The 18,263-nt window shown below is 39.0% G+C and overlaps 1 long non-coding RNA gene across 1 annotated transcript in view; it reads right to left on the bottom strand.

Annotated features, from left to right (window-relative positions):
• Positions 1-18,263, bottom strand: part of LOC117286016 — a 94,150-nt gene that overhangs the window by 25,849 nt on the left and 50,038 nt on the right. Inside the window, exon 3 of the long non-coding RNA XR_004517145.1 lies at positions 5,004-5,101. This is a non-coding gene — a long non-coding RNA (uncharacterized LOC117286016). The remainder of the gene's footprint in view (positions 1-5,003; positions 5,102-18,263) is intronic.

The following is an 18,263-nucleotide window of genomic DNA, read 5'->3' as shown; positions in this document are numbered from 1 at the left end:
TTTCCATTTTCCATTTTCTCATGTTAATTCCATTCCTATCTTTCTTTTCTCCTACCCCTCCCACTTCCTCTTCCCCTTTGCACCATTTCTTCCTATTTCATATTATCTGTTATACCTTTTAGTCCTTATTTACACTTTCAGTTTCTCACACTGGAAAAACTATTCAGTATTTACACATATGTGTCCTATTTATTTCACTTAAGGGGATCGCCTCAATGTGCATCCATTTAGCTATAAATGTCTCTAGGCTCCCATTCTTTATGGCTGAGTAGTACTCCATTTTATTCAAAACGCCACATTTTCTTTAGCAGTCTCCTGTTGATGGGCAATTGAGCTGCTTCCAAGCTATCACAAATTGTGCTGCTATGAACATGGTTCACATATATCACTGTGGTATGATTCTTTTAATTTTGGGGGGAAGATACCCAGCAGGGGGATATCTGGGTCAAATGGGAACTCCAATTCTAGTTCTTTGAGGTATCTCCATGCTAATTTCCATGGTGGTTGTACCAGTCTACACCCATCAGCAGTGGAGCAGGGTTTCTCTTTTCCCACAGCCCCACCAGCATTTGTTACTGGTTGATTTCTTGATAGCAGCCATTCCTTCTGGGGTGAGGTGGAATCTCAGTGTTGTTTTCATTTGCATCTCTTGAATGACCAGTGATGTTGAACATTTCTTATAACATGTTTATTTGCTGTTTCTACTTCTTTGTCTAAGAAATGTCTGTTCTTTTCAGATACCCATTTTTGAAAAGGGTCTTTATATTTGTGATGTCTGATTTTTTTTTGAGTTCTTTATATATTCTAGAGATACACCTTTGTCTGAGGAAAAGCTGGTAAAAGTTTCTCCCACATGGTGTGTTGTCTCTTCACACTATTTGTTGTTTCTCTTGCTGTGCAGAAGCTTTTTAATAAGAACAGATCCCACTTGTTGATTGTTGTGCTACTTCACAGGCAACTGAAGTTTTGTTCATAAAATCTTTTCCTACACCAGTGTCTTCAAGAGTTCTACCTAATCTCTCTTCTAGCCAGTTTACTGTTTCTGTTTTAATGTTTAGATCTTTGATCCATTTTGATTTTAGGTTAGTGCATGGTGAAAGATATAGGTCTTGTTTTAATCTTTGGCAAGTTGAAACCCAGTTTTTCCAGCACGATTTATTAAAGAGGCTATCTTTCCTCCAGTAAGGGTACTTGGCTCCTTTGTCGAAGATGAGGTGGTAGAGTATGTCTGAGTTGTTTGTGCATCTTCTAATCTGTTCCACTGATCCTCAGTTCTGTTTCTTTGCCAGTACCATGCTGTTTTTATCACAGTAGCTTTGCAGTATAGTTTCAAGTTGGGGATGTGATACCCCCTACCTTGTCTTTATTGCCTATAATTGCTTTTGATATTCTAGGTCTCTTCTTGTTCCAAATGAATTTTTGGATTGTTTTCTCAAGGTCTGTGAAGTATGCTTATGGGATTTTAATTGGGATTGCATTGAATCTATGTGGCAGTTTTGGAGGAATGAAAATGGTGAAATTACAACAGACCCAGAAGAAATCCAGAGGATCATGAATACCTACTTCAAGACCCTATACACCAATAAGATGGAAAATACAGAAGAAATGGACAGATTCCTAGATACATATGAATTACCAAAGTTGAACAAAGATGACCTAAAAATTCTAAACGACCCAATATCAATCAATTAAATTGAAAACATAATTAAAAACTTACCAACTAAGAAAAGTATGGGTTCAGATAGCTTCACTGCTGAATTCTACAAGTCTTTTAGAGAAGAACTACTGCCACTACTGTTTAAACTCTTCAGTGAAATTGAAAGGGAAGCAATACTCCCAAATTCATTTCTGGAAGCAAGCATTACCTTGATCCCCAAAGCAGAGAAAGATCCAACTGAAAGAGAACTATAGGCTAATCTCACTAATGATGATAGATACAAAAATCCTTAATAAGATACTGGCAAATAGAACACAGAAGATCATCAGGAAGATCATACACCCTGACCAAGTGGGATTCATCCCAGGGATGTAGGGATGGTTCAACATATGCAAATCAATAAATGTAATACACTATATTAATAGAGCCAAGGACAAAACCCATATGATCATCTCAATAGATATGCAGAGAAAGTGTTTGACAAAATCCAACACACATTTATGATAAAAACACTCCAAAAAATTGGAATAGATGGTCTTTACCTCTGATAAAAGCCATGTATGAAAAACCAACAGTCAATATCATACTAAATGGTCAAAAACTGAAATCAGGAACAAGACAAGGATGTCCATTTTCCATTTTTTTCTTTTAATTTTTTTCTATTTTTATTCTCTATATTGGACTTCTGGGAAGATGGTGGAGTGTTAATTTCTTTTTCTCTCTCTTTTTTTCTTTTATCTCCTAATTCTCATTGGCATTTTTCTGTTACCTTTATCTAATTCTATAAATATCTTTCTATTCCATAATAGGATCCTTTGTCTCACTTTTCTCTCCTTCACATCTCCCATTGTTTCATTTTTCAAATTTTTCTTTTTGCATTCTTCCATTTCCAACCTTCTATATCTTTCACAGTCTAACCTTTAAGATTTATTCAACTTTATTTATTTACTTACTTACTTATTTACTTGAGACAGGATCTCACTATGTGGTTCAGGATGGCCTTGAACTTACAATGTAGTCCAGGCTGGCCTTGAACTTGAGGTGATCCTCCTGCCTCGGCCTCCTCAGTGATGGAATTACAGACATGCCTCACCACACCTGGCTTTATTAAACTTCAGATAATTAGTTAACTCTATGTTATTACTATTGAATTCTTTTCTATCATTAGTGGAGTTATAGTTATCACATTTAGTAGATATTTGCTATATGACAATATTTGTTTGATCTTAGGGTTTATAGCTATAGATTTTAATTCTAAGGTTAAGAGTGGTACATTATTGGCTCTTATGGAATGTAGATAACCAGTCTGTCTTGGATAATATTGTTGGTAATTTACTTGATATTGCTAGGGTCACATAGTTGTAGCTATTAATAGGTTTTCTCTTGATTACATTTGTGATACTAACAATATTGCAGTCCATTCCCATAGAACAGGAATCTGGGCCAATTACACTGCATCCCCTCTCATATTAATAGAGGTGGTGGGATCTTTGGATAGAGATGTAAGACTACAGTTAGGCAAGCCCTGAGCACATCACTGAAGAGTAGATTAACTAAAGACATCTCCACTATAGATCTATCTCCCCTTTCAGTCTTTCCATGGTAAGCAATAGCATACCTAACACAGCAGAAAACAACATAAATAGAAATATGAGAACACAAGGCAACAAAATGTCTCCCCAAACTACCAACTCCCAAAAGCCAATGCATGAGGCATCAAGAGGGAGGAAAACAAAAGCCACACAGCTGAATTATTCTAATGGATAACAGAGATTAAAGAACAGATCATTGAGGTACTACCTAGGCTCAAAGAAAACATAACTAATCAAATAACAGTGGAGGAGCTTACAGAAGACACTAATAGAAAGCTAGTTAAACTAAACAAAATGATACAAAACATGCATGACTAGTTTAGCAAAGAACTGAAGTCCCCAAAAAGTTTCCAAAGAGAAATCCAAGAGATATAAATTTATATTGAAAATATGGGCAGCAGAAACAATCAATGTAAGGACAGTGTCAGAACTACAAGACAGAGCTGCTTTCAGAAACCAATCATTCAGAGATACCTTAAAAACAATAAAGAAGTATGAGAAATGGATTCAACAGTTGCTAGATAAAGCAAGGAAGACTGTTAAGATTAATTGGAATTAATGAAAAATCAGAGGCCAGCACAAAAGGCATAAAAAACAGATTTGCAGAAGTAATAGCAGAAAACTTTACAAATATTGGGGAAATAAGTAGAGATATGTGAGGCACGTAGAATCTCAAATATCCAGGATCAGAAGAGAAACTCTCCATATCATATCATAGTCAAAATACCAGACACCCAACAAAGGAACAGAATCTTAAAAGCTGTTAAGAGAAAAGCAACAGATGACTTATAAAGGTAAACCCATTACAATTGTAGCAGACTTCTCAACACAAGCCTTAAAGACCAGAGAGCTTGGAGTGAAGTGTTTTAAGCCCTAAAAGGAAACAACTTCCAACTCAGACTTACATAGCCTGCAAAACTTTATTTCAAAATTATTGGAGAAATAAAGTCTTTCCATGATAATGAGCGCCTCAAGAAATTCATGACCACCAGGCCAGCACTACAAAAAAATTCTCAAGGATATACTAGAAAAAGACAATGAAGCCAACAATTCCAAAAATTCTCATATGTCCTGATGGTTTCACTCTCAAATTCTACAAGAACTTTAGAGATCTAACACCAGTACTCCTTAAACAAATGAAATAGAAATGGACTACTCCCAAAGTCATTTTTGAAAGGTAGCGTTACCCTGATTCTAAAACCAGAAAAGGACTCAAAAAAGAGAATTGCAGACTAATCCTTTAAAGAACATTCACTGTTGTTGGTGGCTCACACCTGTAATCTCAGCACTCAGGAGGCTGAGGCAAGAGGATTGCTGTGATTTTTAAGGCCAGCCTGAGCACATAGTGAGTTCAAGGCCAGCCTGAACTACTTAGACCCTGTCTCAAAAAACCAAAAAAAATATAATAGGAAATAAAGCCAGTTAAAGAAATAATAATAATACAAGAAATTACCTGTAAAAGCTTGACTTTAGTATTGAGGATAACAGCAAATTTCAGGTTCTTTTCCTTTCAAGGTTACCAAAGATGATAAACAACAATACAATGGGAAACAAAGTAATATGACAAAGACTGTGTGCGTGCATATGTGTGTGTGTACTTTATTCCTCTCTTCTATCATTTATGTTCCTATTTTCACTTTTAGGCCCCTGAGAAGTGTTTATGAATTTTTTCTTGGTGAGGAGGAAAATATAATGTAAGTGAAGTTCCATCTAGCACTGAGAGTCGGGTAAGGAGGAAACCCAGGAGACCATACCTTAGGGTTGGCAGCTCAGGGACAAGAGCTGATCAAACATGCAAATCAAGGCTGTGAGCCATCAGGAGATCATCCAAGCACCATTCTCCAAATAGCATCTTGCAAAAAAGGAAAATGAAAAGCTGTAATAGAGAGTTATTAGCTGGAACAATACTATCTGAACTTAGAAGAAAGAGATTCTTTAATTGGTAAAATGAATTCCCATTCTCCTTTTGCTTTGTACATCTGAGATATAGGATGATACAATTTCCACCTTTTTAATTTATTTGGCACCAGGGATTGAAATTGGGACCTTGCCCTTGCGGGGCAGGGAGTGGAACCACTGAGCTAAATCCCCAGGCCTCCATCTGACTGTACTGACATTTTGGGCTTAGGACTGAAACCAGGAGACAGGGAGGTCTGGCAAGAGTTTAAACTCTTCTTTCTCTATAAGCCTAACTCCAAATGTTTACCAACAATTGGTCACATGGGAGAAAGGAGACATAAGAGAACAGTTGCCAAAACCCAGTAAGAACAAGATGACAGGTCTTTTTGTCCTGCAGGAAATAGCTCTAATCCTCTTTATCTTGGAAGAAAACAGCAGAAAAAAGAAAATGAATGGTTTTCCACTGACAGTGCTCATTCAAGAAGGAGAAGAAGTTAGAGTAGGAAACCGTGGAAGGGGTCTCTTTCTTTCTGGAAAGTTCTGGCCTTCTGACAAGAATAGAGAGAGAATTAAGCTCTCCTTTGACACAATCACTGTCCCTGAAATGACTCATCAGATTAATGTCTTCTTGCTGTGGGAATGAAAATAAGGATCAAGAAGGAGCCTGGAAAAACTTCCTGATGCCCAAACTCCATAACATTCCTGAAAATTAGGCATTTGAAATGGAGAAGCTGAGACTCAAATTAATGGGGAAAAAATTTAAGTCATAAGTTCAGGGACAGAATCTGGTTTTGAACTCAGATTTGACTAGATGCAAAGTAGAACCTGTTTTTTGCTGCTTTGCTGCTGCCTCTTCAATCTTCTCAGCTCCCTCCCATCAGAACCTGAGTTGTTATTGTAGTTACTACTACTTGCAGCCTTGTCTTTTCCCACCCACAAGCAGTTGGGTGAAACTGCTTGTGTAGAAGGACCATGCCTGAAGCAATTATTCATTTATTCAGTGAATATTTATTGAATATAATGCTCCTCAGTTCTGGGTGCTGAAATCACTTCTGTGATTGACCCAATTTCCTGAAATCTAATAAGTGGATCCCTACAGGAGGTGTCTAATCACTTTCTCATTGCTGAGTTCCAATAGTGCACACCTACAAACCCAAAGGGCATAACATTGGGTTATGACAACCTGTCTCACATTTTTCTACTAAAATTTTTTACTTGGACATAATAGTGACTGACTGTGCATCTCAGTAGCTGTGCCTGGGGAGATGCAGGAAGAAACAATCTTTCTGTTTACCTACTTGGCATGATATTCAGCAAGGTGTGTGTACATGTGCAAAAGTATCAAACTGGGATTTTTACCCACATAATAGTCTATGTTACAAGTTTTGAATACATTTTCCTGAGCATCACAGGGTGTAAAATGCACATGCGCCACTCTTCTCTATGAAAATATGTATTTTATCTTGATGGAATGTGGATGTGACTCATAGTAGCTGCATCTGGGGAAAGTAAAAACCTATTTGCATTCACCCAGTTGGCAGACAAATGGCACAGTGTGTACAGGAGCTCCAAAGCAGCAACATGTGAGTTTTACTCATGAAATGTTCATTGCTAAATTTTTGTCCATTTAGGATTTGTTTTGGAAAAAGTTTTCTTTTGATATTTCTGGTAGAAGTAGCCTAATTCAGTAAAATGGCACATGAAAAATCAGATTTGCAAGTTTTGGAGGAGATCAAAAGTAAATCATCAGATTACTCATGCATGGATGCTAATGATAATGACATTTATTTATTTATTTAGGTAGTGGGGATTAAACTCAGGACCTTTTGCTTGCCCAGCAGGCATGGTGCTGCTGAGCTACATCCCTGGTCCAAAGATGATAATGACTTTGATGATAGCCTTGTGAGACAAAGTTCCTGAGACAGTGAAACAGAGCAAGAATTTGTTGGAGACCAAGACCTATGTGCGTCTCCACCCTCCGTGTGTGCCCCTCCACCTTGTGTGTGTGTGTGCCCCTGATAGGAACTTTACACCTTCCCGGGGACATTCTAACCCCTCCCGGTGACATTCTGGCCATGACCTTATCTAGCTAGACCAACTTAGCAACCAGGAAAGTCCCTGCTCATCCCTGCCTGCATTTAAGCTGCAGTGTGAGAAATAAAGGGGGTCAAAAAAATTTTTGACCCAAAAAGAGCTCTGCCTGGTTCTTGTTTTCCTGTGTCATTCCTGTTCCCATTCTGGGTGCTCCCCTCCTCAAGCCCTACTAATAACGAACCCCGCTGGCTGGGGCAAGTGGCGCCCAACGTGGGGCTTGAGAAACAGGGTTTTCACCCGGTGGACACTGCTCGGAGGATCAGAAGATCAACACCTGAACTGCTGCCTGGACCTGGCGAGCTTGGATCCACGGACAGTCTGCCAAGACCAACCTAATGAATTGGCTGATAGGGACTTGGATTACTTCCTGACCTGTCCTGACCTGGCGAATTGGCTGCCGCCTGACCTGCCCTGTCCTGATGAGTTTGGATCTACGTCCAGTCCTCACGGCCCCCATCCAGCTGTGAGAACAACCTAGAAGGTAAGTGATCAACGTAAATAAGGGATAAGAACTAAATTCAGGTAAGATCCAGAAACTTATGATGGTTAGATAAATTCTGCAGAAATATTTGAAAGCTAAAGAAATTCAGAAAAAGGAAGTGCTAGAAAAAAAGCTCCCACAGAGCCAAGAGACAAAGCTCCCACAGAGCCAAAGATACAGCTGTGAAACTATAATATAGTCGGGTGGTGAAGGAAATCGAGGGACCACTTGGCTATATTTCGTTAGAATTAAATTTCTACGTGGAATTAAATTTCTATAAGAAGAATTAAATTTCTTTGAGAAGATAATCAACTGGTAAAGGAAATCGAGGTACCATTTGATGATACAGTAGAATTAAATTTCTAGACAATAGAATTAAATTTCTATAAGTAGAATTAAACTTCTAATCCAGAATTAAATATATTACTGATAGTACTTACTCATTTCTAAAAACTAAAAGTTACATTAAGAGATAGGTGGACGTGTTGGTAATCAAAAATAAGCTAGCCTTAAAATTATTCTGAGGCTGGCTTATTTTTGATAATTAATGTGTTTGTTTTACCTTCAAGTTATATTTAGAGAATTATAAATGGGATATTGTGAAGCTTTTACAGTTACATCCTTGTTTAATGTGTCAAGCCTTCTCCTAGTAACTCTTACTAGAGGGCTCCTAGGAATAGGCTTGGCTTCTGCAAGTCCTTCAGATTTTACGTTAAAAGATAGGATACTTTTGATGCTTGTTTATTACTTGATTATTAGTGTGTTTGCTTTCCTTATCTGCCTGCAATAAATTTAAATTTACATAGGAATAATTAATTTAAAACATAAGTTTAAATTTACATATAAATAATTAATAAAAAATAGAATCCCTAATAAAGCATATAAAATGGGTCAAAGCTTAGATAAGCATCAGCATTTTGTAGAAGACATAAAATCTTCTCTGCTGACACGGGGAATTCATGTTAAGAAAAAGGACTTAATAAGATTTTTTAACTTCATAGAACAAACCTGTCCATGGTTCTCACAGGAAGGAATAATTGATGAAAAAAGATGGAATAGGGTTAAAGAATGTTTCGATGATTACTATAAGGAATATGGACCTGAAAAGGTTCCCATACAGGCATATTCTTATTGGAATATGATTGATGAAATTTTACATCGTCATTCTCATCCTGTTATAGACAAGGCTATAAGTGCTTCTGAGGAATTTCTTAAATTAGAGATCAAAGAGAGCCAAGCTTCCCTCCACTCGCCTGATGCTCAATCACATAGATCATCCCCCTGCCCTTCTGTCATTATTTCCATGCCTGATCCAAGTGCCCCTGAGACACTCCCACCACCCAAAATAGAGCCTTCTTCTATTTATCCTGTCTTAAATACCCTTAAGGATGATAATAATATTTTTCCCCCCGAGGGGCCATCTTCAACCTTACGGCCTCCCCCATACCTTTCACCCCCCTTTCCATCCATGGGCTCTAATTTGAAAATGATTACCAGACAGACAAAAATGGAACTCTCAGAGGAAATAGAATCTCTACGAGAACTTTTACAAACCCAACAAGAGCATGCTGACCTTATGAAAAAGCTTCACTCCCTAAACCTTACATTAGAATCTGATAACCCCATAAAAAAATTAAAATCCAAAATAAAAATTTCTCAGGCTTATCCTGTCCTCAGATCACGTACTAAACAACCCCATCCTGAGGACCAAACTTCAGAGGGAGAAAAAGAGGAAGGTTCAGATGACAATATAGATGAAACAGAGAATGAGGAAGCAGAAAATGAGACTCCCAATCAATCTGATTCTCCTAACCAAACTCAAAAATATAATAAATTAAAATTCAAATATATCAAAGAGCTTAAGAATGCTACTACCCTCTATGGACCTTCGGCCCCATTTACTTTATCCCTCATTGAATCACTCAATGATGGAGGATGGTTCACTCCTAATGATTGGTATCTACTAACCAAGGCTGTACTCACTAGAGGAGATTTTTTACTTTGGAAAGCAGACTTTACAGAGAGATGTCAAATTACCGCTCGCCATAATTCAGCTGCGGGAGGTACCTCTAAGGCCTGGACTCTCTCTAAATTATTAGGTATTTATCCCTCATTGAATCACTCAATGATGGAGGATGGCTCACTCCTAATGATTGGTATCTACTAACCAAGGCTGTACTCACTAGAGGAGATTTTTTACTTTGGAAAGCAGACTTTACAGAGAGATGTCAAATTACCGCTCGCCATAATTCAGCTGCGGGAGGTACCTCTAAGGCCTGGACTCTCTCTAAATTATTAGGTAATTCACCCTATGACTCTAATGAAAAACAAGCCCAATTTCCTCCTGGACTTCTATCACAAATAAAAGACGCCGCCTTTTCAGTTTGGAGGAACTTACCCTCTAAAGAGTCAGCTACCTCTTCTCTTTCAAAAATCCGTCAAGAGGCTAACGAATCCTACAGTGATTTTGTGGGACGTCTCACGGACACTGCTGAACATCTTTTCGGTCCAAAAGAAAATGATAGTGAATTTATTAAACATTTGGCTTATGAAAATGCAAATCCAGCCTGCCAGACAGCCTTGCGCAGTCACCGCAGAGGGAAAGAGCTGTCTGACTATATTAGGATTTGCTCAGGAATTGACTCTGCCTCTCATAGCATAGGCCTCGCCATTGGGGTCGCCTTAAAAAATTCATCACAAAAAGGCCAATCCATAATATGCTTTAAATGCAAACAGCCTGGTCATTTTTCTAAAGAGTGCACTACTCAATGGGCTAGACGCCCTTCTCCCAATACCATCTGTCCTCGTTGTAAAAAGGGCAAGCACTGGTCTTCTCAATGTCATTCAAAAACTGATGCCCAAGGCAATTTTCTTCCCTTGAGATCGGGAAACTTCCAACGGGCCCTTCCCCGGGGCCCCAATTATCCAGGTCAGGCCACGGGGATAATCAGGCCTCCTCCCCAATATCAGAAACCTCAATGCTCTCAAGAGCCACTACAGGATTGGACCTCTGTTCCTCCTCCACAACAATATTAACCCCAGAAGAGGGTACCCTGGTCCTTTCCACTGGAACATATGGCCCCCTACCTTCTAATTCTTGTGGATTAATTTTGGGATGCATCAGCTCTACCCTCCAAGGATTACATATTCTTCCTGGAATCATAGACAATGATTATACAGGAGAAATTAAACTTCTGGCCACGGCCTCTCAAGGTCCTATTACTATATTCTCTGGCCAAAAAATTGCCCAATTGATTTTACTTCCCTTAAACTACCCTTACCAGAAACAAAACCGAGGTCCCAAAGGCTTTGGTTCCTCTGATATATATTGGGTAAAGAGAATAACACAGGAAAAACCTATTTTAAAACTTAAAATTGATGGAAAAATTTTTAAGGGCTTATTAGATACTGGTGCTGATGCCACTATAATATGTCAAAAGGAATGGCCTCAGTCCTGGCCTCTGAGTGCCTTAGTCACTCATCTCAAGGGCATAGGGCAAGCGACTAACCCCCTACAAAGCTCTAGAATCTTACATTGGTCAGATGATGAAGGAAATCACGGAACTATTCAGCCATATGTCCTTCCCCACTTACCTGTTGATTTATGGGGACGTGATATTCTTTCACAGATGAAATTAATTATGTGTAGCCCTAATGATTTTGTGACCTGTCAGATGTTAAAACAGGGATTTCTCCCTGGACAAGGTTTAGGAAAAAATTCACAAGGAATAACTGACCCCATATCAGTTCACCCAAAACCTGACCGATCTGGGATAGGCTTTAAAATTTTTTCCTAAAGGCCATTGACATGCCTGCTCCCCATGCTGATAAAATTTCATGGAAAAATGATTCCCCTGTATGGGTTGATCAATGGCCACTTGTCTCTGAAAAATTGACAGCTGCCACTATGCTTGTGCAGGAGCAATTGGCTGCTGGACATATTGAGCCCACTACCTCTCCATGGAATACACCCATCTTTGTTATTAAAAAGAAAACAGGAAAATGGAGGTTACTCCAGGATCTGAGAGAAATAAATAAAACTATGATACCCATGGGAGCACTTCAACCTGGATTGCCCACTCCCGTGGCCATTCCCACGGGATATCACAAGATCATCATTGATTTGAAAGATTGTTTCTTTACCATTCCTCTCCATCCTGAGGATCGTAAGCGTTTTGCCTTTAGCCTACCTGTGATCAATTTTCAAGGACCAATGTCTAGATTTCAATGGAAAGTTCTCCCTCAAGGCATGACTAATAGTCCCACACTATGTCAAAAATTTGTTGCTCATATAATAGATCCCTATAGACAGAAATGGCCCTCCATCTATATAATACACTATATGGATGATATTCTTTTGGCCGGTCCCAATCCCGATGTTCTTTTAAGATATTCTCAAGAATTGTCACAGGCCCTTACATGGGCTGGACTTCAGATAGCTCCAGATAAGGTTCAACTCAAACCCCCCCTATCTTTACTTGGGGTTCAAATTATTCCCAGAAAAAATTCCTACACAAAAATTTGAACTCAGAACTGATCAATTAAAAACTCTTAATGATTTTCAAAAACTTTTGGGAGATATCAATTGGCTTCGTCCGTATCTTAAACTAACCACTGGTGAATTAAAACCTTTATTTGATATTCTTAAAGGAGACTCAGACCCTACATCTCCTCGCTCCCTAACCACCCCTGCTCATGAGACAATCAAATTAATAGAACAGGCTATTCAAAATCAAACCATAACTTTCATCTCTTATAAAGAACCTCTCTTCCTAGTCATTTTCTCTACCAATTTCACACCCACTGGATTATTATGGCAAAAGAAACCACTGTTATGGATTCATCTACCTGCCTCCCCTCCCAGAGTCCTCACTCCTTACACTTCCTGGATAGCCCAATTATTAAAGATGGGCAGAGAACAAAGTAGAAAAATTTTTGGTAAAGAACCTGATAAAATTATTCTCCCATATTCCCCTGCTCAAGTTTCCTGGATGATGCAAAATGATGATGAGTGGGTCATCTCTTGCATTAATTACCAAGGTACTTTTGATAACCATTACCCAGCTAACAAGCTCCTTCAGTTTCTCAAGGCTCACCCTGTAATCTTTCCTAGAAAAACTTCTCTGCAGCCCCTCGCTCATGCTGATTTAGTTTTTACCGATGGGTCTTCTAAAGGAATTGCTGCCTATACTATTAATGGCATTGCAACCTCTTCTATATCCCCTTATGGCTCAGCCCAGCTGGTAGAACTTTATGCTATTTCACAAGTTTTTCAAAAGCTTCCTAATACTCCTTTTAATTTGTATACTGATAGTTCCTATATTGCTCAGTCTGTTCCTTTATTAGAAACTGTTCCTTATATTAAGCCTACAACAAAAGCCACCCCCCTTTTTTCTATGCTCCAGCAACTTATACATAAGAGAAAACAGTTTTTCTTTATAGGACATATTCGTGCTCATTCAGGCCTCCCTGGGCCCCTGTCGTGGGGTAATGAGATAACTGACAAGGCTACACAGCTGGCCCTTTTTGCTGAGCTCACTCCTGTCAGTCAGGCCCAGAAAGCTCACTCTCTTCACCATCTCAATGCTCAGACCCTATGCCTGCTTTTTAAAATTACCAGAGAGCAAGCCCGCCAAATTGTCAAACAGTGTCCCAACTGTGTCACTCAGTTACCTGTTCCTCATTTGGTAATAAATCCCCGAGGCCTAGTGCCCAATGACATCTGGCAAATGGACGTTACTCCTGTCCAATCCTTTGGTAAACTTAAATATCTTCATGTTACAATTGATACTTTTAGCGGCTTCATTTTTGCCTCACCACAAACAGGTGAAGCCTCGAAAAATGTTATATCTCATGTTCTTATGTGTTTTAGTGTTATGGGAAAACCTAGAGTTATTAAAACTGATAATGGTCCTGGCTACACTGGAAAGAAGTTTCAAGACTTCTGTCACCAGTTGCAAGTCAAACATATTACTGGTATCCCTTACAATCCCCAAGGCCAAGGAATAATCGAACGGGCTCATCAGTCTATAAAAAACACCTTAAGTAAATTAAAGATGGGAGACCTCTATCCAATGGCCGGGTCTCCCAGAAATATTCTCCATCATGCCCTATTCATCTTAAATTTCCTCACCTTGGACACTCATGGGAAATCTGCTGCTGACCGCCTGTGGCATCCACAAACTAAAGGAATTTATGCAAAAGTTATGTGGAAAGACCCAATCACTGCTCAATGGAGCAGTCCTGACCCCGTCCTCATTTTTTTGGGTTGCGGTCATGCTTGCATTTATGATACCAAGGAAGGAGCAACATGTTGGCTGCCTGAAAGACTTATAAAACAAATAAATTCTAACAATGTATCCAGGGAAAATACAGACCCTGAGATTGTCCCCTATGGTTCTTTTATAGAAAAAGAAAGTGAAATCATATCTGCAAGCAACTGTACTCCTGCTGATCCTGCCAACGATGGTAAGAAACCCTATTGGGCTAAATCCACACCAGTCAATAAATATAACTTGGGTCATCTACAATACAAAGACTGGCACCATAGCTAATTCCACCTCCAAAGTGACTCCCCCCAACACTTGGTTCCCAGACTTACTGGTTGACATTTGTGACCTAGTCACTACTGCTTGGGACCAAAAAACTTACCCAGGATATGGGTGCAAAGACCCAGGGGCCCGGAGTGACACCCGTAAACAGCATTTCTATGTCTTTCCGGGACACTCTAGATCATTAGAACAACAACAAAACTGTGCAGGCCCAGAATTTTTCTTCTGTAAAGAATGGGGTTGCGAGTCTACTGAGTGGATAACTTGGTCGCCACCAATAAAGGATGACCTCATTACAGTAACCCGCTATGGGGACTATACTACACCTGGAGTGAAAAAATGTCGTGATAAAGGTGACTGCGGGCCATGTTATGAGCCCCCCAAATACCTGGGAACACCGGGAGGAAGATGTAACACCTTGGTCATTAAATTCACTGAGGAAGGCAAAAAGAAAGAATGGGTCATTGGAAAGACATGGTGACTTGTGTTATATCTTTCTAGCACCCCAGGAGTTTTGTTTTCTATTAAACAACTTAGAGGACCTCCTCAGGTACCATCTGTCCCCATAGGTCCAAATTCAATCCTAGCTCCACCACCCCCAGTCCGGGATCCCAATATTCCTTACTTCCCAGATTTTAGAAAATATGCAGAATCTCTCATGAATACTACATTTCCTGGTTATGATACATCTCTATCTCTACAATTCACCACACTTCGTCCTCCCAGAGACTCTGAGGAAATTCTAGTTAATCTTGTCAAGAATGCCTTCCTAGCTCTAAATTATACCAAACCTGAATTGACCCAATCTTGTTGGCTCTGTTATAGTGTTAGACCTCCTTTTTATGAGGGCGTGACAGTCTCAGGATATTACACTGCCACTCAAGATCATACAAAATGCAGATGGTCTCAACAAGGCCCTGCTAGACTCACCTTGCAGTCAGTACAAGGTTCTGGCCTATGCTTGGGAAGGGTGCCTAACACCCACCACCACCTATGTAATCAGACTCATATCAATTATACTTCAATTCAATCAGGATCTTATATAATTCCTCCTGAAAATGCTTGGTGGGCTTGCAATGATGGCCTCACCCCCTGTATTTCAGGAGACTTGCTCAAAAGAAACCGGACTATGTATTGTATCCTGGTCCAATTAATCCCCAGGATGACATATTATTCCTCAGAACAATTCTCCACACTCCAAAAGACCTCAGGAGATAAATAAAGATCTCTCAGAGATCGCCCCTCTCCAGATACAGATGACCCCAATGACGGGTAAGACAGTCGAATGCTTTTCCCATGAAAGGTTTGGCTGATCAACCTAAGACAGGGGCTTCTGTCAAAATTGTCGAGTCAATACTCCCCCTCTATGGTTAATACCTATCAGCCTCAAAAAAACAGAGGCCTCTACGAGTAGCCCATAAAAGCCACAGGATGTTATTCAGTCTGGATGTCATTGGGTTTCCTTCTATTTGGTTTCCTTCTAAATTTTAGGCCCTAAGTCTTGACATGAATGGCTCTATTTTGCTTCTTTTAAAACTATTAAGTATAGAATTGCTTCTTTTAAATTTAATAAATGTCATAAGGTTTCTTCCTAGTTTAATGATAAGTTGATTTTTGAATTAAAGCTTCTCTCCAGCTTAGCTATAAATTGATTTAAGAATTATAGAATTGATAAGGTTTCTTTTTCATTTTATTAAATAGGCTTCTTTTAAATTTAATAGAAAGGGAGGAGATGGTGGAGACCAAGACCTATGTGCGTCTCCACCCTCCGTGTGTGCCCCTCCACCTTGTGCGTGTATGTGCCCCTGATAGGAACTTTACACCTTCCCAGGGACATTCTAACCCCTCCCGGCAACATTCTGGCCATGACCTTATCTAGCTAGACCAACTTAGCAACCAGGAAAGTCCCTGCTCATCCCTGCCTGCATTTAAGCTGCAGTGTGAGAAATAAAGGGGGTCAAAAAAAATTTTTGACCCAAAAAGAGCTCTGCCTGGTTCTTGTTTTCCTGCATCATTCCTGTTCCCGTTCCGGGTGCTCCCCTCCTCGAGCCCTACTAGTAATGAACCCTGCTGGCCGGGGCAAGAATTGATTGATACCAGAATCGACTGGCACAGAAAATGCAGACCTCTTTGATTCAGATGACAAAGAAAACAACAATATGAGTGTATATACACAAAAGCTGAAATAAAAATAAAATGTTCTGTATGCAACAATAGCCATATTAAAAAATGTATTTATTATGACACCTCATTAGCTAAACTGAAAGCATTCATAGGTCCGCTGTCATTAGTAGGGATTTCTCATTATAATCACAAGAATGTAAAAGACTTATGGGAAAGCAATGGGGCAAAAATTTATGCCCTTGTAGATATGAAGACTTATGCTTTCAATTTAGAAATTTATCCTAGAACTCAGCCACTAGGTCCTTATCTGTATAGTAATAAATTGAATGATATTGTGAACAGACCCATCTCCCAAACTAATTGGAGTGTGACATTTGACAATTGGTTTATCATTTCCAACTGATGTTATATTTGCTAACAGAACACAGGTTGACCTGCATAGGAAACTACACAGGAACAAAGCAGAAATTCCAAATGAAATGTTGCAATGTCAAAACAGAGAATTGTATAGTGCAGTCTTTGGATTTCAGAAAGATTTATATTGGCCTCATATATAGCAAAGAAAAATAAACTAGTGCTGATGTCAACATTGCACCTTGATGGAAATATCAATAGAGAAACCTTGACAAAATGGAAGCCTGAGATGGAAACTTTCTACAATAAAACCAAAAGCAGAGTAGATATTGTTGATGATGACTTATGCAACAATTATGATGTCACTCAAAACACGGTGAGTTGGCCAGTGGTTGTGTTTTACTCAATCCTAAACGTGTGGCATAAATAGTTTGGTAGTTTACAAATAACAAGTGCAAACAAAATACCATGGAGAAATTTTCTTAGAGGATTGAGACTGGAATTCATGAGATTCTTTATAGCAAAGGAAAAACAAAGTATTTCTGCCTAAGAAACTATGCAGAAAAAATTGTGGAGCACACTGGTGAGTTGACAGGTGAACAGGCAGGTGCAGTATCACAAAGATCCACTATGACAACAGGAAAACCAAAAAGATGTCAACTATGCCTTACAGGAAAGGACAGGAAGTAAAACTCTCTTTCAAAAATGGATGGGGAAATAAAATACTTCCATGACAAAGAACACCTGAGAAACTACATGAATACCAAACCAGCAGTACAAGCAATTCTAAACAAGATCCTAGAAAAAGACAATGAAGGCAACAACACCATGAGGCCCAACAGAGCAAATCAAATAGGCAAGGCAAGAAACTAAAAGAAGGCGAAAAAGTAAAAAGAGTCAACAAAAGGACAATAACATGACAATAATAAGAAAGTACATATCATTTATAACCATCAACATCAATGGCCTCAACTCACCAGTCAAGAGAAATAGACTGGCAAAATGGAATAAGAAGCAAAATCCAACAATATGTTGTATACAAGAAACACACCTAGTACAAAAAGCCCATAGACTGAAAATGAAAAGATGGAAAACAATTCTCCATGTGGCAGGAGCCCAGAAAAAAGCAGGGGTAGCAATCTTATTTGCAGACAAAGCAAATTTCAAACCAAAACTGATTCTAGTATTATTGATGTAGGACGGTACTGAATCATACCTCTGTGAATGTAAAATATCTTGTACCTGCTTTATGATATGTAGTAGTGACCATGCTTTATCAGAGCTATTTTTAATGATATTACTGTAGAATGTTCTCTTTCCAGATGAAGATTAAGATGCTAAAAAAAAAAAAAATGGTGCCAGGTACCACAACAGAAATAGAACTTTGCTGTTTTCTGGATATTATTCTTTTCTTTGTTTTTTGGGGTAGTTTTTAATGAAATGTGCTGAATGTCTATAATTTTGTTCAAATGACTGCAGAACCTGGAAAAGCTGTTGCTGCTATTGATGCA

The sequence above is a fragment of the Fukomys damarensis genome, unplaced genomic scaffold, assembly GCF_012274545.1.
Source record: "Fukomys damarensis isolate Sample0158 unplaced genomic scaffold, DMR_v1.0_HiC HiC_scaffold_14, whole genome shotgun sequence".
Classification (NCBI taxonomy): Eukaryota; Metazoa; Chordata; class Mammalia; order Rodentia; family Bathyergidae; genus Fukomys; species Fukomys damarensis.
Note: the sequence above shows the minus strand (reverse complement) of the source record. Positions and strands in the feature narration are given on the sequence as shown.